This window comes from Crocodylus porosus, unplaced genomic scaffold, assembly GCF_001723895.1.
Source record: "Crocodylus porosus isolate Cpor-Errol unplaced genomic scaffold, CroPor_comp1, whole genome shotgun sequence".
NCBI classification, from domain to species: domain Eukaryota; kingdom Metazoa; phylum Chordata; order Crocodylia; family Crocodylidae; genus Crocodylus; species Crocodylus porosus.
The window spans coordinates 57687008-57706744 of NW_017728907.1; the positions used below are offsets into that span (position 1 = coordinate 57687008).

At 45.2% G+C, this 19737-nt stretch overlaps 1 protein-coding gene across 5 annotated transcripts in view; it reads left to right on the forward strand.

Moving 5' to 3' along the window:
* The window catches only part of FGGY (FGGY carbohydrate kinase domain containing), a 421503-nt gene that overhangs the window by 114986 nt on the left and 286780 nt on the right, over nucleotides 1-19737 (forward strand). For 4 of the 5 annotated variants that reach the window (XR_002100291.1, XM_019531523.1, XM_019531522.1 and 1 more), the window contains exon 3: nucleotides 13523-13722. The exons of the other annotated variant lie outside the window; for it this stretch is intronic. The gene's annotated coding sequence lies outside the window, so the exon portion shown is untranslated. The remainder of the gene's footprint in view (nucleotides 1-13522; nucleotides 13723-19737) is intronic. 5 annotated transcript variants of the gene reach the window in all.

Below are 19737 nucleotides of genomic sequence, written 5' to 3' on the forward strand. Positions count from 1 at the left end.
TCCCCCCACATCTTAGTGTCATCAGCAAATTTGAACAGGGTGCTTTTTACCCCCTCATCCAAATTACTGATGAAGGTGTTGAACAGTACGGGCCCGAGGACCAAGCCCTGGGGGACCCCACTGCCCACATCCCTCCAGGTCAAAAATGACCCATCCACCCCCACTCTCTGGGTGTGGCCCTCCAGCCAGTTGGTGACCCATCTGACTGTGTAGGTGTTGACACCACAGTCCCCCAATTTCTTAATGAGAACGAGGTGAGAGACAGTGTCAAAGGCCTTCCTAAAGTCCAGGAAGACTGTATCCACTGCTACCCCTACATCTAAGGATTTGGTGACGTGGTCGTAGAAGGCCACCAGGTTGGTCTGGCAGGACTTGCCTCTAATGAACTCGTGTTGGTTGCCCCTAAGCATAATCTCCCCTGCTGGCCCCTCGCGGACATATTCCAGAATAATTCTCTCAAAAAGCTTACCCAGGATCGAGGTAGGACTGATTGGCCTATAGTTCCCCGGGTCATCCTTCCTCCCTTTTTTGAACCACATTGGCCCTCCTCTTCTACTCTCTGGTACCACACCAGAGCACCACGAGTGCTCGTAAAGCCATGCCAGGGGTCCCGCAATGACTTCAGCTAATTCCCTCAGCACTCTGGGGTGCAGATCGCCCAAACCAGCTGATTTAAATACATCCAGTCCCTCCAGAAGTTCCCTGACTAGATCCTCCCAGACCCTTGGCCTAGGTGTGCCTCCCCTGGGGCCTGAGGGGAGCTGGTGGCGGGGCTGATCTGGTCCCTGCTCAGGAAAATGGAAGCAAAGAAGTTGTTAAATAGGTTAGCTTTGTCATCTGGCATGATGAGCAAATTTCCTAGCGTGTCCTGCAGGATTCCCACTTTACCCGGTACCTTCTTTTTGCCCCCTATGTATTTAAAAAAGGACTTCTTGTTGTCCTTGATCCGGGAAGCTAGTCCCAGTTCCATCTCCACCTTGGCCATCCTGACTGCCCCCCTGCATCCCTGAGCAACTGCAGTATAATCCTCCCTGGTGATGGCCCCTCCCTTCCATTGGGCGTGTGTCTCCCTTTTAGCTAGAAGACATTCCCGGATGCTTTTGGTGAGCCACGGGGACTTTTGTGCCCTCCTGCTCCCTTTGATCCATGTTGGGATTACCTCCCTTTGGACTTGGAGGATCGTCTCCTTAAGGAGCAACCACTCTCCTTGGACACCTGGCTCCCATCCCCTCCGGGACCTCAGTGCTTTCCCGACTATTCTCCTTAGCTCATTGAAGTCCACTCTCCTGAAGTCTAGGGCTGCTGCTTTGCTTCAGGCATTTGCCACCGTGCACTGGATGGTGAATTCCAGCAGGCGATGATCACTGTCGCCCAGGTGGTCGAGCACCTGTAGCCCCCTCACCAGGTTGTCACCCGTGGCCAGCACCAGGTCCAACAAGATGTCTTCCCTCGTGGGGCTGTGCACCTCCTGGGTTAGATGGAGGTCCTGCATTTGGGCTAGGAACCTACGTGAGCGTTCAGACCTGGCTCACTGCTCTTCCCAGCAGATGAAAGTTCAGGTCACCCATGATGACTACATCCTTTGACCTAACTACCTCCGTGAGCTGACTTAAGAATTCCTGGTCTAGCTCTTCCTCTTTCTTGGTTGGGTGGTCTGTTGTAGACCCCCACTGTTAGGTCTCTTTCCCCTTGACTGCCTTGTATTCTAACCCAGAGCACTTCCATGTGCCCCTCTTCTGACCATGTGGTACCTAGTGAGGATGTGCATTCCTCCTTAATGTAGAGTGCCACACCCCTGCCTTTCCTCCCTGTCCTGTCCCTCCTGTACAGCCTATAGCCCTTGATATTCACCGCCCAGTCATGCATTGGGTTCCGCCACACTTCAGTGAGCCCTACTATGTCTGGGTTGGTGTCAGCTAGCAGGAGGGTAAAGTTCCTCCTGCTTGTTTCCCATACTACGAGCATTTGCCTAGAGGTATTTGAGGCCTCCTGTGGCACTGGCCCCTGTTGCTTACCTGTTTATATGTTCCCCTCGTCAGTCTAGGCTGGGCTATACTTATGAGTGCCGATTGGTTTAGTGGTCCAAGGCTTCCTCCTCCCTTGTCTTCCCCTTCCCCCAATGAGCCTAGTTTAAAGCCCACCTGAGGAGATCCGCCAACCTAGAAGAGAACACACGCTTACCTTTAGGGGAAAGGTGGAGCCCATTCCACCCGAGCATGTCTCTCGTCGTGAAGTCTGGGTCATTGTCAAGGAAGCCAAAGCCTGCCTCAAGACACCATTCCCGAAGCTGCCAGTTGGTCTCTGCGATGCATGTCTCATGCCATCTTCCACATCCGCTCACTGGTAGAACAGAAGAGAATACCATTGGACCTCAATTCCCCTCCCTCCCGACCCAACAGCTAACATCCGTTTGGTTCAGAGGTTCAGTCTAACTCATAGCGCTTTCTGTGAAGCTCCATGAGTTAGACCTGGGAGTAGCACTTCTGTTTGCACTTTTCTGGCCTGTTTTATGCACGTTTTTGCTGCTTGTACATATGTGTGTTTTCGGGTGCCTACGGACTTCTGTATTACTTAAGATTATTCCTTAGATTTTCGGCTGGTAAAAAATGGTGTATGTCCAGTGAAGTACAGTCCAACTTCTGATCGAGGCTTTGAAAGCAGCCACAGCAGGGTGGTGTGGAATGCTTTCCTTGGTGTATCTGTGGGTTTGAAGCATAAGAGTGGGAGTGGATGGGTAGGACACTCTAGGGGCTGTTCAGGCTGAGGCACACTGCTGCTTTTGTGTATATACTAGTGGTGGCACACCTGACTGATAATGAACCACACATAAGCAAGAGGAGTTTTGCCTTTTCTGCATTGTTTTCTCCCTCAGTTCCCTGGCCCCTCATGGATATGCTTCCCACAGGAGCTCGAAGCCCTGCAGATTTCAGTTGTAATTGGCTGGGAATGGGAGAAGGCAGGGCATAGCAGTGGCCTCTCTCTAAAGCACCATCCTCTTCTTTCTGATTGCACCTCCACATGGAGATGTTAGCCCTCTTCTAAACCCTTTGTTGATGTGATGCATGCAAACTCTATAAGCTATTTAAATTCCATGCCAGAAAAGAGGCATGGCAGAGCTGCCGTATGACTCCTGACTGAGTACAAATGTTGGTTCCTATTCTGATGAATCTCTGAAATCTGCAACATCAGAAGGCAGCAGCCTTCAAAAACTGCCTCTTCTCTCATCAGAGAGGAAGGTTCACTTCCACTCAGCCTTCTTTCCTCTTTTCCCCCTATAGAAAAAAGACAGGCTGGCCATAATAAAACAGAGCAAAGGCCCAGAGGTTCTTGTAATGATTACCTTTTTAAAGGCCTGACTTTTGGAGGTTCTGAGCATCCACCGCTCCCATTACACCTTCAGTGTGGATGATTATCGCCTCCAAGTACAGGCCTTAAGGGAAAGGGAGAATGGAGAGAATTAAAGTGGAAAGAATTAGAATGGTATGTTCAGTTAGGAATTGTAGGGTCAGTCCAAATCCAAACTCATGAAGCCTGAAAACAGTTCATCAACGGCACTCATCCAGTTCTCCGTGAAGAAAATGGAAATCTTGGCAGACGCTTTCATGGGAAGAAGATCAGGTTTCCTGTTTTCCATTTAAACATAAATTGCATTAAGCTGGCTGGGTAGGAAGGTAAGGGCTGGTATGCAGTCCTTTGGCATTGAATAACAACCTCTGCTAAGAGGCACAGACCACCACACAGTTGCGTGCACATACCGACTCCTGAAAACTATTGCCTAATAGATAATTCACAACTAGAAAGTTGAATGCTGATCTCTTCCTGCAGGAGTGGTACCAGATGCAAATTTTTTCATCTTAAATATACTTTTTAACTGAAGTTCTTCTTCTTCCTCTTCTATTTCCAGGACTCAGTGAGCTGTCAGAGTAAAGGCCACGTCTCTGCATTAAGCAAGGTGCTGTAGCTGTAAGATGATTTCCATTTGCAAAGCAAAACTGAAGGCTTTCCCCTTCTGCTGGTAAAATGGTCATCACCTCTATTTTGTTGTTGAGCAGGAAAAGTGTATTTACTGGCCGTTTCAGGTTCTTACGGTCGCTGTTGTGGTTAACTCTGAAGTTGGTACAGTCATCTCACACCACTTGACAATTGTAGTGAGGGTATTAATAGTTACCGAAGTCAGACAGTGATTTAATTTGGTTTTCAGGTAGTTACAAATGGAAAAACTCTACAAGTTTTTGATGAGAGGTCACCAAAGTCGGTCACTGGATATGGCCTACAATAAATGGCGAGAAGCCAGTTCATGCTTTCGTAGAGTTTAAGGCCAAATCTAAGATAATCTGACTTCCTCTAACTCACAGTTGTTCAACGTTGGCATGGCCAGGGGCCACACACCACATGGGTTTCAGGCTGTCATGGTGGGTCCATGTGGACTGTGCCAGTGGCATGCAGCCTCTCCCAACTCCCCTACCACATGGGTTGTGGTGCTCCCTCTCCTTGCTGCAGAAGTTGTGGCAGTGGTATGTGGTCCCTCAGGCCTCTCCCCGCCCAACACAACAGCTACAGAGTTGTGGGGGCCTGCAGGCTGCATGTTAGCTGCTTACGGGCCGCATGTGACCCATAAACCAGCAGTTGGCTTATTTTGAGACCTTTTGCATGGGCTTAAGCCCACTAATTTTCAAGAGGCTGCCACTCATGGGCGACAAGAGAACAAAAAAGTATCAACTAATTTGGGGAGACAAAAAACGACAAAAGGGAACGTGCAGGGTCAGAGGGTCAAAGTAAGTGCACCCTCAGGGACACTGAGCAGAGCACCCCAGACAGTGGCCACCGACTCAAACGCATCCAGAGAGCTGGCAGCTACTGCCCAGCAGTGCTCTGCCCATAAGCCACCTGTTGGACGGCCCTGTGGTGACACAAGCTATACAATTTAAATCAGTTACTCCTGTACTGAGCACAATAACTTGTCTCACTAAAACATCTTCTGGAAAGGCATCCAGCTTTGTCAGAGAGATTCTACCACTGTGGGTAGTTTATTCCACAACCGTTAAAATGTTATTTTACTCTGTAATTAATTATTTTGATTTATTCAAATTATGGAGCTACAAAAGCCAGGAGACAGCTGCTTTTGATTTCTTTCCAGCATTGGTACCCTTGCTTCATGTGTACCCCTTTCTCCACCTCTGCCTTTTGGTTTGTATCATGAGTGATATTCGGTGTGCATTGGACACTGCTTCACCCCCCCTGTGGCAGGCACCATTCTATTTGAGGGTTTCAAAGTATTTTAAGTTATTTGGTCTACTTGTAGATATGCATTGTCATACCCATTTTACAGTTTATAGAAGCTAGGATCCTGACAGAGCACATGATGCGGATTCTTTTCCTTCTTTCTTTTTCACTACATTTCTTTTTTTGTCAGAAAATGGTGATTTGTGGGACTTAAAATTTCTTGGAAGAATTCTCCAGTTCCTGAGGGGTGAAAGAAAGAGGGTGAGAAAGAGAGTGATTCTGGGAGCATGGGTGTGAGAGCAGGGAAGGCAGTGCCACAGCCTCAGCCTGCTAGATGTCGAATGTAAGCAACCTTGGTTCAAGTTCCCATTGTGCGGTCCTTCCACAATCCAGGCGGATGCTCATCCCTGGACTCTGAAAGGTTTTGGTTTTGGGTTTTGGAGAACAAAAGGATAATTTTAGATAGATAAAAAATGTATCTGGGATAGGAAAACTTACTAATCCTGCCTTTTATCCCCTGCTGATCACTGGACAATTTTGTTGCATGGGGCTCTCCCTCTCCTTGAGTTGTCTTTATTACACTAGTGTTTGCCTCCCTCTTCCTTCTTCATTGAACACTCAGGAAAGATCAAGAATTTGATCAAAACTCTGGGGCTCATATTACTAGACTAAGCTTCAAACAGCTTAGGTGTTTGGCTTAGGTAAGAGCCAAAAATCATGTACCGAAGGAGAGACTATCGAAGCTTTTGAGGCTACCTTAGCACAACTATAATTACAGACAGACCACACCTCTCCAGCTCTGTATAGCAGGCCCCTAACTTTCTCCCTACCCGCACTTTTGCAAATTGCCTATCACCGGGCAGATCCTCAACTTAGCTTTTCTCTCTGGCAGCCTCTTTGCCAATTGTTAAATCTAAACCTCTTTTCATTTCCTGCACTTCAGGCCTTTCTGGTCAGAGGTACTATGAAGTGCATTGCGTGCTAGCACTTGCAAAATTGGAAGAGTGGCTTGTCCAGAACTTGCAGAGTGACTGCAAAACCTGTTGGACTGTGCAATAGATTTCCTGAAGCATTTGTACTAATACATGGATGAGGGGCCTGCAAAGGAAGTTGAAGAGAGAGGAGTGGGGGATTAGTTAGTGGATAGTTGAGAGGTAAAACTGGAGCTTGATATGCCATATTTACTCAAACCCAAGATGAGGTTTGTTTCCCCCATTTACAGTAGGCAGAAAGCTCCTCATCTTGGATTGGGGCAACAACTGTGACTCTGACCCCAAACCCAGGGTGGAGGTAGGGGTGCAGCCATCACCCTCCCTCCCACGGTGTCTACCTCTCCCTTCATCCCCTTGCCACTTACCTTTCTGTCGCAGCTCCAGCTCCAGTACCATTCTGGCCTCGGGTAAGGAACAAAAAGCATGCATTGCTTCTGCAAAGTAGTTTGCAATGGCTGGAGAAGGGCAGTAAAGAATTCCTCTCGGGCTGGGGATGAAGTGCAGGATCTGCTCCCAACGCTGGAAAATCAAAATGTCCCATGCCAGGGTCTGGCGGGTGTTCTCGTTTGGGTAATAGGTTGCAGCAGGGTGGTGATATCTGTTAGTGCTCTCAGTGTGTATAAGTTTGTGGAACAATCTCCTCTTGACCTGCTTTTGCCACATGATGACATTTCAATGGGTATGATCTGGATCTGAAGTAACCCACAGTTCGGGAACCTTCGCATGTGGAGCATTGGCCAACAGCAGTGTTGGAATCTCAGCTTGTGTCGAGCTTGTACCTGCTCCAGAATATTTTGGGGGTGTTTTGATGTACGACAACACGAGCTTTCAAACACAGGAGGAACCCCCCTTTGGTGCTAGTTAACTACTTTTCTTTGAGCAGTTGCTCACAATGGAAACAAATGTCTAGGCGTCTTGGAAGAAATTGCCTAAAATCTGCTGGGGAGATGATCAGGTTAACACACCGCTGTACTCTTTCCTTGCTAGTGTTGTTGAGGCACAGTCTATCAAATGTCTTGAAGAAGTGGGCAAGATTAATGATACTTATATCTAATTTCCCATGGCAAATTAGACGTAGCGCGTAACCCACCCAAATTCAGCTACAATAGCAAAATAACCTTTTGTAATGAATGTAATAAATGCACAAGAGACTTAAACGCGCCTCCCTAGTGCAATCATTTTGGATGGCTGATGCCGAGGTGGGTCATATCTGATGCAGGTTGCCTAGATGATAGATATGAAAACTAATATCGTGGTTTGCAGAGGGGGTTCTGAAATTGAAAATCTAAACCAGATGTGCAACCAAAAAGAACAGTGTATATTACAAAGTGTTGTGAAATTGCCCAAGGGAGGCAAATAAGCAAAAACAGCCTTGTTACTTAGCAACATGAACAACAAAACAAGTAACAGCTTGGTTGGCATCTGACAGGGCAGGTTTTGCTCTCTGTAATGGAAAAGAAGGATGAGGGTAGTTTGGAACAATTTTGAAGTTTTCAGTGACCCCCCAAGCCCCTCCCTTTTCAAGTGCAGTTACCTGCTTCTTCAAACTATTCTTGAGATAACTTCCTCCTGTCTTCTTGATGTGATTTCTAAGTTTTCTCCCAGCAAGATCATGGGAGTTAGTAGCTCTTTGTTCCTCTGTATGGCACATTTCTAACCTAGCTCATCTCGTCCAAGTCAAACAGAGGGTCCTGATTTCTATATTGCTCTATGCCTTGCAAAATCATTTACAACAGTGAAAAGTGAATGAAAGAGGATGTAAAATGCTATTGAATCAGAAAGGCTGGAAGCACTTTGTACAGGTGAACTGACTAGGTGAGGTTTGGGAAAACAGAAAATTGGGGCCATTACCATATCCAAAACTCCTGTTAATTGAAAAAAAAAATGTTAAGAAAAACCAAAATAAAAGTGTGTGTGTGTGTGTGTTTGATTGTGTATAAAACTATTACTAAATAATTTCAAATGTAAACTCAGACTAGTTTATCTGTAGCATCCTCCTTTGTCATTTGAACTTATTCCATTGCTCATTAAGGTATTTTATACCCCAGGAACTCAAAAATCATGAGTCAAGCCCTAAAATATCATGAGATCCGGATAAAAATCATATCCATCAAGGGCTAGAATTTGTTTTTTAAATAAAACCTGATGCTTCATTTGCACTGCAAAACTTAGCTGCTAGTATAGTTATATCAGTGAGGAATGTGCAAAACCCAACCCTTATGGTGACATCCCCATTTTGGCAAAAGACTTATGTAGGTATAGGTATACCACTATACAAGTCCCTTTGCTGGCATGTTCCATTTGGGAACTAGCTGAACACTTTTGCCAGTATAAGCTCCTTCACTGGAGCTGTCTATCAGGATAGTGCCAACGGACTCGAAATATAGGCTATCCCTGAGATCCTTACATAATCAGTCTGACGTTAGGTTATGCAAACCCACCAGTTATATGTAGTATCATAAAGCAGACCATCCCACTATAATGGAATTAACCTCTTCCTGACACCAGTCTCGTCCGTGGGAGCCATGATTTATCGTGCATCTTCCACTGGTCCTGCTCTGTCATGGAGCCTCCAAGGACATGCAAACAAACTCCGGATAAAAGTGATAACAAGTGGCCCCAGCATGGTTGCAACAGATGCGGTTTCCAGATGTCATCTACTTAACTCTGGATAATCTGGAAGCAATCCCTTGCTTCATTGGGCCCCTGCTTTGTTCCACAACAGTTTTCCACTTGAATTCTGAAATCGTGTCTCTTTCTGAACGGCGCAGAACCGCCTGGATTTGTCCTCCAGGGTTATCCAGTACTGGCAAGAAGCTTGTCCCCAGTGTGGTAAGTCAGGGACGGAAGCAGAATGCTGGAACAAGGATTTTGTGGAAAATATTTTAACTATCTGACCTGAAGGAGGGCCTAACAGACTAAAATATTGTCCGTGTCCCCTTCTATTGCTGTCCTAATGCCTGACCGGTAAGTCTGCCCTGCATGGAACCGCTGTGGCCCTCAGTGGGTTTGCTGCATGCAGAAGACTGAATGAGTTGGGTCCCTCATTACTAAACACTGCAATAAGTATAGTTCAAATGGGGGCTAGGGAGAGCATCATTGTACTTTGCAAATGTGTCTCTCTCTGGCATGGGTTTCTGTCCCCAGCCCCACTTCCCTTGAACAGCTGCTTTGCTGTTTGATAAACTATCATGTGAACTTCCACATTGGTAGACTGCTGGTTTGGATCTCGAGAGAGACCTTGCTGATGGGAAAGCCAATAATCTTCCAGTCCCTCTGTAATTGTGGCAGGAGGCAGTTAGTTTGACTCCCAATTCCTATCACTAGCAGAAGTTGGTGATGGGGATGCAGCGCAGCAGTTCAGGAGGCAGACAGTTATGGAAAAGTTGGCTTTGTCTTCAGCAATGGACTCCAGAAGCACTTGTCTGAGACCCTGAAAAACTCTGCTATATGGTATTATTGGGCCACATCTACACATGATGCTGACTGCACAGTAGCTCCTTACTACTGTACAGTAGTGTTGCAAGGCACAAAGTGTGATGTGATGCTATGCACAGTAGTAATGAATTGCTGCACAGTCAGCATCACCTAAAAGGCATTCAGCGATGCTGCTGCACGGTAACTCCGGTTACTGCACAGTCATTTAGTGCTTGTGTAGACACAACCTCTTAGTACCAGGGTTTTCTACCACCAGTAAGGCCACAGGGTGACACTGGGCTCGACCTCCTGAAGACTTTTTCTGCCCAACACAACACAAATGTTGTTCCAGTATATCAGTAGAGTTAAAGTGTTTGAAGCCAACACCTCTCCTTTCCTGCCCCATGTGGCACAGTCACATTGGCATGAATAGGCTGTATACTAACTATTCTCACATGGTGAAGAGAATAGTTATCTGAGTGCAGATCATCTTTATATAAATATACCTGCTAGCACACTAGAGCTTTTACCAGCATAGTTATTTTAGTAAAGAATCACACCTCTAACCCATATGAGTTATACCAATATTTTTTTAACTAAGCCAAGTTCAGATGCAGGTGGTTTTACTGTGAACACTTCCATTTTAATTTGGAAGTGTAGTGAAACATGAGGGTGTGTTTTTCCATTATCAGTGCTTCAAACCCATAATGCTTTAAGATAAGTGACAGTTTCATAAATAAAGTTGTTCCTTTTAAATTGCTGAAGCTTTTACAGTAAGCCTTGTACCCACCAATGAGATCCATTAGTGTCTGATTAAGTGGTAATTAGTGGCGAGAGTCACAGTCATTAGTGTTTTTAGCTGCCTGCTTGTAAATCACAATGACAGTCGAGTCCTGCAGGAGCCCATTGCCAATATTTGAGGCAGGAAAAGGCGACTTCCAGAAGGGTAGCTGTGGAGGCATCTTATTCAACAGCTTCCTTCCAGGGCCAGGATGGAGCAAGCCAGTTGCAATGAACAATTCACTTCACAAATTTTTGCTTGCGAATCAATCATGAGTCTATCTGTTATCACTCACTACTTATTAAAACGTCGGTGCAGACAACCATGCTTGTTTTTTATATGCGATTGGTTGCCTTTGTCAGATGGTATTACCTAAATGCTATGACAAAAAAAGAGTGAAAGTGTTATTGCTCACTGAAGAAATGAAGAGGACCTGATCTGTTGCACTGAGCACTGAATTTAACAGGTAGATCCATCTTGGCTCTGCTTGCAGGGGTGACTTGCGTCAGCACGTGACTGACCTTCGTTCGAACCAAATGCTGAATAGCAGCAGCAATGTCTATGCAGCATGGCTCTGTGCCACGCAGGGATAACTTGAACTAGATGCGAACTTACTCGCTCGCACGCTAGAGTGAATCCCGTGCAAGGCAGAGTGCTGGGCAGAGATACACAAGCTGTCCCTGCGTGTGCTAGCTCCAGAAGCAGTGGAGCCATGCTGTTGCATTGCTATGCCTGGGCTGATTTGCCTGGTTTCTCAGCGGGGCTAATTCAGCAGGTGCAGCGCTTCGTTAATACTTCTTCTGAGTCCAGAACTAGCGTGTGCAGAGCAAGCTTAGCTCTCTCTGCATAGCACTGCCGTGTGCCCTATAGGCAGTATCTCCCTGCATTAAAACATGGGTTTTGTGGTGGATTGACTTGGACCTCCCAAAAGGAAAATGCTCATTGCCAGAGAATCAGCCCAAATATCTGGTTGTTTGTGGATCCTGAGGCAAACTATCCCCTCTTGGTGGATTTAGATCTCAAGCTGATTATGTGGAAATGAAAGGTGATTTCCAGATTTGCGGAGTTTTAAGGCAAGAGGGGATCTTTTCATCGTTGAGACTGGACTCCTGTCTTTCACAGGTCACGGTGCTTCACTAATCACCACTGTATGAAACCCACAGACTTGTGCTTGACTGAAGCTCATCATCCAAAAATATCTACTTTTGTTCTAAAGACATCAATTGTTAGAGGATCTGTTACTTCCATTAGCAGTCTGCCCTGATAGTTAATCTTTGCTGTTGCACATTTGTATTTCTGGTTTCAATTTGTCTGGCTTCAGCTTCTAGCTATGGGATTTTCTTATATCTTTTCCCGCTGAATTACAAAGCCCTTTTTGCACCTAGTATTTTCATCCAATGAACATATTTATAGGCTGTAATTAAGTCACCTCTCAATCCTTTTGCTTAACTCATCAGAGTGAGCTCTTTTAGTTTCTGACTGTAAGGAACTTCCTGTCCCTCATAATTTTGAAGCTCTTTTCTGTATCCTCTCCAATTTTTGGACAGCCTTTTAAAATTGTGGGTGCTGGAATGATATACAGTTTTCCAGAGTCAGTCCCACAAGAGGCATATACAGAGGTAAACTCCTCTCCTTATTCCTATTCATCAAATTACTACTTACAGATCCAAAAATATAACCAGCTTTTTTAGCCACACCATCAGGCTAGAGGCTGATACAATGCTGCTTGTTCCCTATGATCCCAGAGCCATTTTCAGAGGTGCTGATTTCCAAGAAACAGCCCCCCATTCTGTATGTATGACTTGCATTCCTTGTTGCTAGATATACATCCTCATATTGAGTTGTATTCAAAATGTATTTTGTACGAATAGGCACAGTTTATGAAACCAGTGCAGATCACCTTTGTGTGACTGCCCTGCCTTCATCATTACTTCCCTCTGTCAGTCTTGATGTCTGGAAATGTAAGCAGTGGTGCTTTTGTATTCGCTTCCAGATCACCGACACAAATATTGAAGAGCCATGTACAGGCCCATTAGAATTGGACCCACTCATCGTGGTTCCCCAAGGACACCTACTGTTGGGGAGCATTTACTTATCCCTCAATAAAGGCAAATGGAAAACCAGTGCTTTTATAGTGTGGAGAGAGTAATGCAATTCTCTGTTGCCCTTCCTACCCATCATCAACTTTCCTGGATGAAGCAACTTTGCTTAGTCTTTGGAATAGGTCAGTTTTACTTATGGTTTTGCATCATCCTATGTTCTTTTGAATTCCTCCTGTCAACTCTGCAAACACACATTCCCTTTTGACTTGGATGCACCTTCCCCTAATAAACACCTGAGCGAGCACTAAATTCTTGAAATGGCTGAGCACAGGTGCAATGTGGGAACCTCAGGGCACTTGACAGAGCCCTCCCAGCTAGTAGAGGAGGAAGTGGGGAAGCAACTTGGTTTAAATGGAGGTTTCATAGTTTCATAGTTTGTAGGGTCGGAAGGGACCTGAGCAGATCATCTAGTCCGACCCCCTGCCATGGCAGGAAAGAGTACTGGGGTCAAATGACCCCAGCAAGGTGTTCATCTAACCTCCTCTTAAACACCCCCAGGGTAGGGGCCTGCACCACTTCTCTTGGAAGCTGGTTCCAGACCCTAGCTGCCCTGACTGAAGTAGTGCTTCCTGATATTTAGCTTAAACCTTCCCTCTGCCAGCTTGTGACCACTATTCCTGGTCACTCCTGGCGGTGCTCGGGGAAACAGTGACTTCCCCAATGCCTGCTGATCCCCCCGACTAGTTTATAACAGGCCACTAGATCCCCTCTCAGCCTTCTCTTGTGGAGGCTGAACAGGTTCAGGTCCCGCAGCCTGTCCTCATAGGGCCTGCCCTGTTGTCCCCCTGTTAACATGTGGGTTTGTTTGGATTGATTCTTGCTACAGTCTCCTCCATAATTACAACTGCACAACTTCTTTGAGTTGTAGGCCAGAAGAGATTTGGACTTGGCATAGGCCAACTATAAAGGCTTGATCCTGTTTCTGCTGGTGCTGATGGAAGCTTTACCCCTCCTTTTATTGGGAGCTGACTTTATATGACCAGTTTGCATCTCTGTGTTTCATTTAGAGATTCTGCCTAATCAGGTGTACTGGCTGCGATGCTCCATTAAAGGCAATGAAGCTGCTCCCAATGACACCTGTTGGGGATCTGACCCCGGAGGTAATATAGCAGATGAAATCTCATCCTTTTCATGGTGATGCAGATCCTGGAAGAGACAGAGCATCTGTTACTTACAAGAACTGTCTTCCTGTCTCAATCTGGGAAATGTAAGTGCCTAAACCCGGTGCTGGGGTCAGCAGTTCTGAGCAGGTTTTTTTTATAAAGCTGTCTGCCAAAAGCACAATTTGGCACACACAAATGATTAGTTTGTGTTTCTCCAAAGCCACAGGAATAATGTCATTTTATTGTATTGGAGGCTCTTTCACAACAAGAGGCGAGGATGTTTTAAAACAAGGAGTAGCTCAGCAGAGAATTTTAACCCTCACAATACAAGAGCATTGCAGTTAGCTGTGGGCAGGGTCTGAGCATTGCAGTTAGCTGTGGGCAGGGTCTGATTGAAACAGAAGGCTAACTATTGTAAAAACAGAAGGGCAAATAAATGCCTCTGAAGGCCAGGGATTAACAAAAATATTTTGGATCAGAAGGAATCTCAGCGAGAGCCTTTGTGATTCCTGCCTGTTCCCTGCTTACAGCTTTGCACCGCTATCATCACCCCCACCCGAGCATGGGCCTTGTTACACCTTACACTGCAAGATGCGCAAATGTTGACAGCTGTCAGTGCTAGAGTGGGGTTTGGAGCAGTCTAGAAACCTTCTCTGGTTGTTCCCCACCTGCACAGCTCTGACTTGCTACTAGAGGCCTGGTGAGCAGGGACTGGACTAGGAGCTGTGTGTTGCCACAGAAGGACTGGTGAACCAGGGCAGGCGTCTATCCCTGCTCTACAGGCGGGGGTGTGAGAGATCCTGGGCTCCTGGAGCAGCACATCTGGGGGAGTGGCCACACCATGGCACAGAAGCTGGATAGTGCCGATTAGAGATAACGCTGCCCTGGAGTGGTATCATTTTGAGCCACATAATCAGTCTTTCAAATCACTTTAAGGTGTTAATGTGAGCACAGTCCATGGGTTAGGAGCTCCAGGAGCTAGCCAAAACTATTGCGTAGCAAGGCCCTATATCTTGTGGGGTAGCTTTTACTTTTCCTGTACAAAACTGAAATCTTGTAGTTGTGGGTCTTTTACTGAGGCGTGTTACCAGAGCTGAGAGCGGCTACAATATTGCATATCCCTACATTCAATCTAGTTCTAATCAATTTTGGCTCAAGATCGAATGAACACCAACCACATGACCAAAAAAATTAATAAAAAGTCACCAGAAAGTGTTCAGAAAAAGTACAGTAAAATGGTAAGGGTTGACCTAGCCATAGTAGGGCAAGACTCCCATTACACATGAAATCCTGGTCTCGCAGATGTCAAGAGGAGTTCTGCCATTGATTTTAGTGCGCCGGGGTATCACACAAGGGATTCTCTTGGAAAAAGCTGGGGTGGGGAGGAAAGAAGCTCACTGAGTGTCTAACGCACTGGTTGGGAGGATGAATAGAAACATTAACTTGGGAAAGAGAAAGACCGTAGGTTTTTCTGAAGGGCAAATGTGGTACTGAGAAGAAAAGACTGGGAAAGGCAGAGGGTTTGAGTGTGAATGGGAGGAATAAGCATTTGCTTGGCCCATGTATAGCAGACATTTGAAAAGAAGCCATTTTGAACCTTAAAGCCAGCCTTGGTAGACTGCCTACTTTAATCTCTGAATTATGTTAATAATTACAGTGACATTATATTTGTGAACTGCTGTATCTTCCTGATCGGTTCTCACCCTTCATATCTCTAGGGAGGGTGAGCTGAGAGCTAGCTGGACCTCAGGGCATAATTATATACACATTATGTATCAGGTTTAACAACAACGCAGTCACCCTGATGTGTATGACTGATACATGCCCTTACTGCTAGAGCAGCTGTTAAGTACCCAAAAATGCAATAGCTGAAACAACTGCTGGTCACTTTGCACAAAAGGATGAAAGTGTGCAGGAGACAGATAGGTATAACAGCTGCTGAAAAGCAAAAACACAAAAGTCACAAACAGAATGGGTACAGCTAGTGCAGAGATGGGATCTGTAGGCTTTCTAATGCAGTAAGAGGCCCCTATTCTTCCTGGCTAGAGAAAACCTAGTGTCCCTTTGCTCCCCCTTTTATTTCTAACAGTTTAACAAACGTCTTTGTGAAGTATTGTATGTATGTATTATAGTGGCAACATGCTCCAAAGCTACTTCTTGCTCTCTCTCTCTATTCGGGTAAGACTACCTTTCCAAATAGGGATGGCAGGATTGGGCCCACTGGAGTATTTTGGGTCATCCAGTAACAATTCCTCCAAGGAGTTCAGGAGATTTCACAGACCACAGGAATTAAGATGGTACAAACTGTACCTTTCAAGTGTTTTAAGTATGACACATCAATATAGAGCTTGGCTCTGTGTGATTCAGCTCTTGCTTGAGATCCTTTTTGCTTCCTTCCCTCTTTGCTCTATTTCTTTGTTCTTCCCTTCTTCCAGCCCTCTCTCTTCACCTCTTGATTTCAAGCTCAGTTTAGTAGTTGCTGTCATAGTCAGGGCATTTGGGGTGCAACCTCAGTGAAGTGTGACAGCCACCTTTTGTTCAGGATGAGTGTAAGTAGCACTTGCATTCCTTTTTGAAACAAGGTGGTTGAAATGATAGGACCAACCACCCAAAATGAGGCTAGCGAGCAAGGCCAGCTGTATGGGCAGCAGATGCTGTTTGGTGAGGCTCTGTTTGACTAGCAGCAGAAGCTCCCAGAAGAAGCCAAGGAAAGAGGAGCAAGAAAGTAAGGAAGAACGTGCCTTTGAGAGAAAGCTAAGATAGGGAGCTTTAGGGGGAAGGTGTTGTCTGGAAAGAGAAGTAGACTGCGACCAAAGAACTGCTTCCTCTTATTGGAGTCCTGCTGGGCCCTGGGAAACAGGATGGCATGTACAATCTTTGTAGACCTTTCGTTGCATGGAAGAAAAAAATACCTGGCTCTATGATTTGTTCTCATTCTAACATGAGGCCCTGAAAAGCAGCTAAATACTCAGGACAAAAAATAAAAAATAAAGATCAGAGCATTCATATCTAGGCTTCCTTTATGAATAAACTGTAATACTCCCATTTTGAATATCTTCCAGGAGCATTCCTTTGAAAATAGGATGGGGCTCTGTCAAGTGCAAAATGAGGGGTTAGTGACTGAGCTGATCAGTTCATATTCATCAGCCAGGAGTTCCAGATAGGAACTCCATTAAGGCCTTCAGTTCAGTGGGGTATATAAGCACACGCTTAATTTTAAGCCCATGAATAGTTCTATTAAAGTCAAAGGAACTACTTACAATAAATAAGGGCACGCTGAATTGGGGCATAAAACAGCAACTATAAGACTTTGATCCCTGAAAGTGATTTTTCACTGCAATACTGGAGTATTTGTGATAAAAACCAGATTGCAAGTTACTTTTATTTAGTTGGACAAGAAGTATGCCAGCACCTGACCTGTACATGCAATGAACATGAACCAATGCAGTTTGCTCGCCAAGTCTTGCAGGGAAAGAATGATTTGCTGAATGAAGAATATATTTTGTGAAAATCTCAAACTGTTTGTCAGCAATTTGTGAGCTGAAAAAAGCAAAATGCACTAGATAACTACTGCATGGAGTTACTTGCTGTGATCTAATTGCCATAAAGGTGTAAAACTCCCCTAACATAGGCACATCTTAAAAATCCGTGATGGAGAGGAAATGCAATAATTCAACGGGCTCCTGATGTTTTTAAAATTTATGTTTTTAAAATTTACATTATTCAGGAATAATGGAGGACCTCCTAAAATGAATGCTCAGTTCTTATGTGCCTCTCTGCATGCCAGACAGCTTATCCCATCCAGTTGTGAAATACCCCATTTCTCAATTTATTGTTAGCAATGTGGGTTTTTTTAGCCCTTTGCTATTTGGGTTGCCATTGTGGTTTGGCCCAAAATGGTGATAGTTTGTTGGGTAAACTCACATATCTAGGTTCAGAGAGGGTGGAGATTCTCCTTCAAAAGACAGAGCATATTACCAACATGCCAGAGGTGAAAATGGTCATGAGCAGTACGACCATTCCTTATTTAAAAGACCTTCATTTTAAGATATACTTCTCCTCTCAAGAATATCTGTTACAGAATGTAAGATATGACACATGCTTTCCTGCTAAATATAAAAGGAGGAGAAAAAACTAGCATGAGTCAGAGCGACATCATGAAAGGGCTGTTTAATGTAAATTCTATGTAAGTGGTGCGTATATCGGGGTTATACAGCTGAAAATCATCCTAGGATATGTTCTTAAACTCCTAGACAAATCAGTGGGGGACTAGGCTGGAAAGTTGGTGGAATTTGATCCATGTCCAGGCCATGAAGTTTTCCTTCCTATCACAGCAGCAGTGGCTGACCTCTGTTTCCATTACATCCCTTGAAAGGAGACAGAGGATGCTACTTAGAGCTAATAGCGTGGGTTTATTTTTTCTCTGTCTGAGATTTCTTGCACTTAGGTGTTGTTTTATTTGAGGATGTCCATACATTTACCTTGATAGTCCCCTTGTGAGGAAAGCCAGCAGAAGCGGAGAAATGAAGTACAACAAGGTCAAGTCACTTGACCAAGACCACATGGTAGGCTTGGTGTCGAAGTCAGGAAAACCTGTTTAGTTTCTAACCACTGCACATGCTGTCTTTCATCCTGTGTGAAGGAAGTGGAAAAAACTGTTTCATATTCCCCAATCATGGAGTTGGGAATGTTACAGGTCATGTGAACAAAGCCATTCATTCAAGTAGCTTCAACTGAAGACTTCTAAGAAGCTGTCGAAATCTCACGGCCTTTCCTTCCCCAGTAGGGCAGATATTGCATCCAAACTAAACATGGCCAGCGTCTCCTCTGTAAAACTGTAAACCCTGCCCAGGATCATCCCATCCATGTCAAAAGTTAATTGTTTTCAAAGGTTTCCCTTGAAACTCAGGGATTATGTTGCTTTTGCTGTAATATCTTACAAAACACGGCAGACCGGGATCGGTTGAAATAAAACTTTTTGCTCCATTTGTAAAGATTAGATTATTACAGGTTTTCAAATTCTTTACAAACAGCATTAATAACATTTGGCAATTTTGCAGTTTGGCCAAGTCCCTCACTGCTAGTATTGTTGTTGGTATGTCACTGTCAGTATTTTACATTAAACTAGCTAACAGCTGTCTTGGCTTTCTTCCCCACTAAAACAACTGCTGCTTCACAAAGAACACAGATAATTTTGTCTTCCTTGAAATTCACAGATCAAGGGAAGCCTTTGCCAATACAAACCCATACTTTATTTTTGCAGTTTAAGTGAGACCCTGAGTAAAAAAAAAAAAAAAAAATGTTCTCTTTTATTCCATACTGTGAGTGTAGTTGACATTAATCTTGTTTGTTGTAACTGGTGCCTCCCGGGTGGGACATTTAGAAGGGGGATATAAGCTCTGACAAAAGAATCAAGGTGGAAAAGAAGCCAAAGGCAAAAGTATACTCTGTAAAACCAGTACATGGTTCCCCAAGCTCCCTGTGGAGCATTGGCTAAGAGCTCAAATAAAGCAAGTAAATGGGAAGCGCTGCACTCTAGATTTGTACCCATCTCCTCCTTGTCCATGAATTCCACAAGCCAGGATGCAAAGTGGCGTTTAACAGCATGGTACCTATTCTGGACAAGGATCGGCATCTTTTACAGCAGATCAGTAGCATCCACAGAGAAGAGCTTTTTGAGAGAATTATCCTGGCGCATGTCCACGAGGGGCCAGCAGGGGAACTTATGCTTAGGGGCAATCAACACGGGTTCATTAGAGGCAGGTCCTGTCAGACCAACCTGGCGGCCTCCTACGACCAGGTCACCAAATCCTTAGACGCAGGGGTAGCAGTGGACATCGTCTTCCTGGACTTTCGGAAGGCCTTTGACACTGTCTCTCCCCCCGTTCTCATTAAAAACAGGGCTGTGGCGTCGACACCTATGCAGTCAGATGGGTCGCCAACTGGCTGGAGGGCCGCACCCAGAGAGTGGTGGTGGATGGGTCATTTTTGACCTGGAGGGATGTGGGCAGTGGGGTCCCCCAGGGCTCGGTCTTCGGCCCCGCACTGTTCAACATCTTCATCAGTGACTTGGACGAGGGGGTAAAAAGCCCCCTATTCAAATTTGCTGATGACACTAA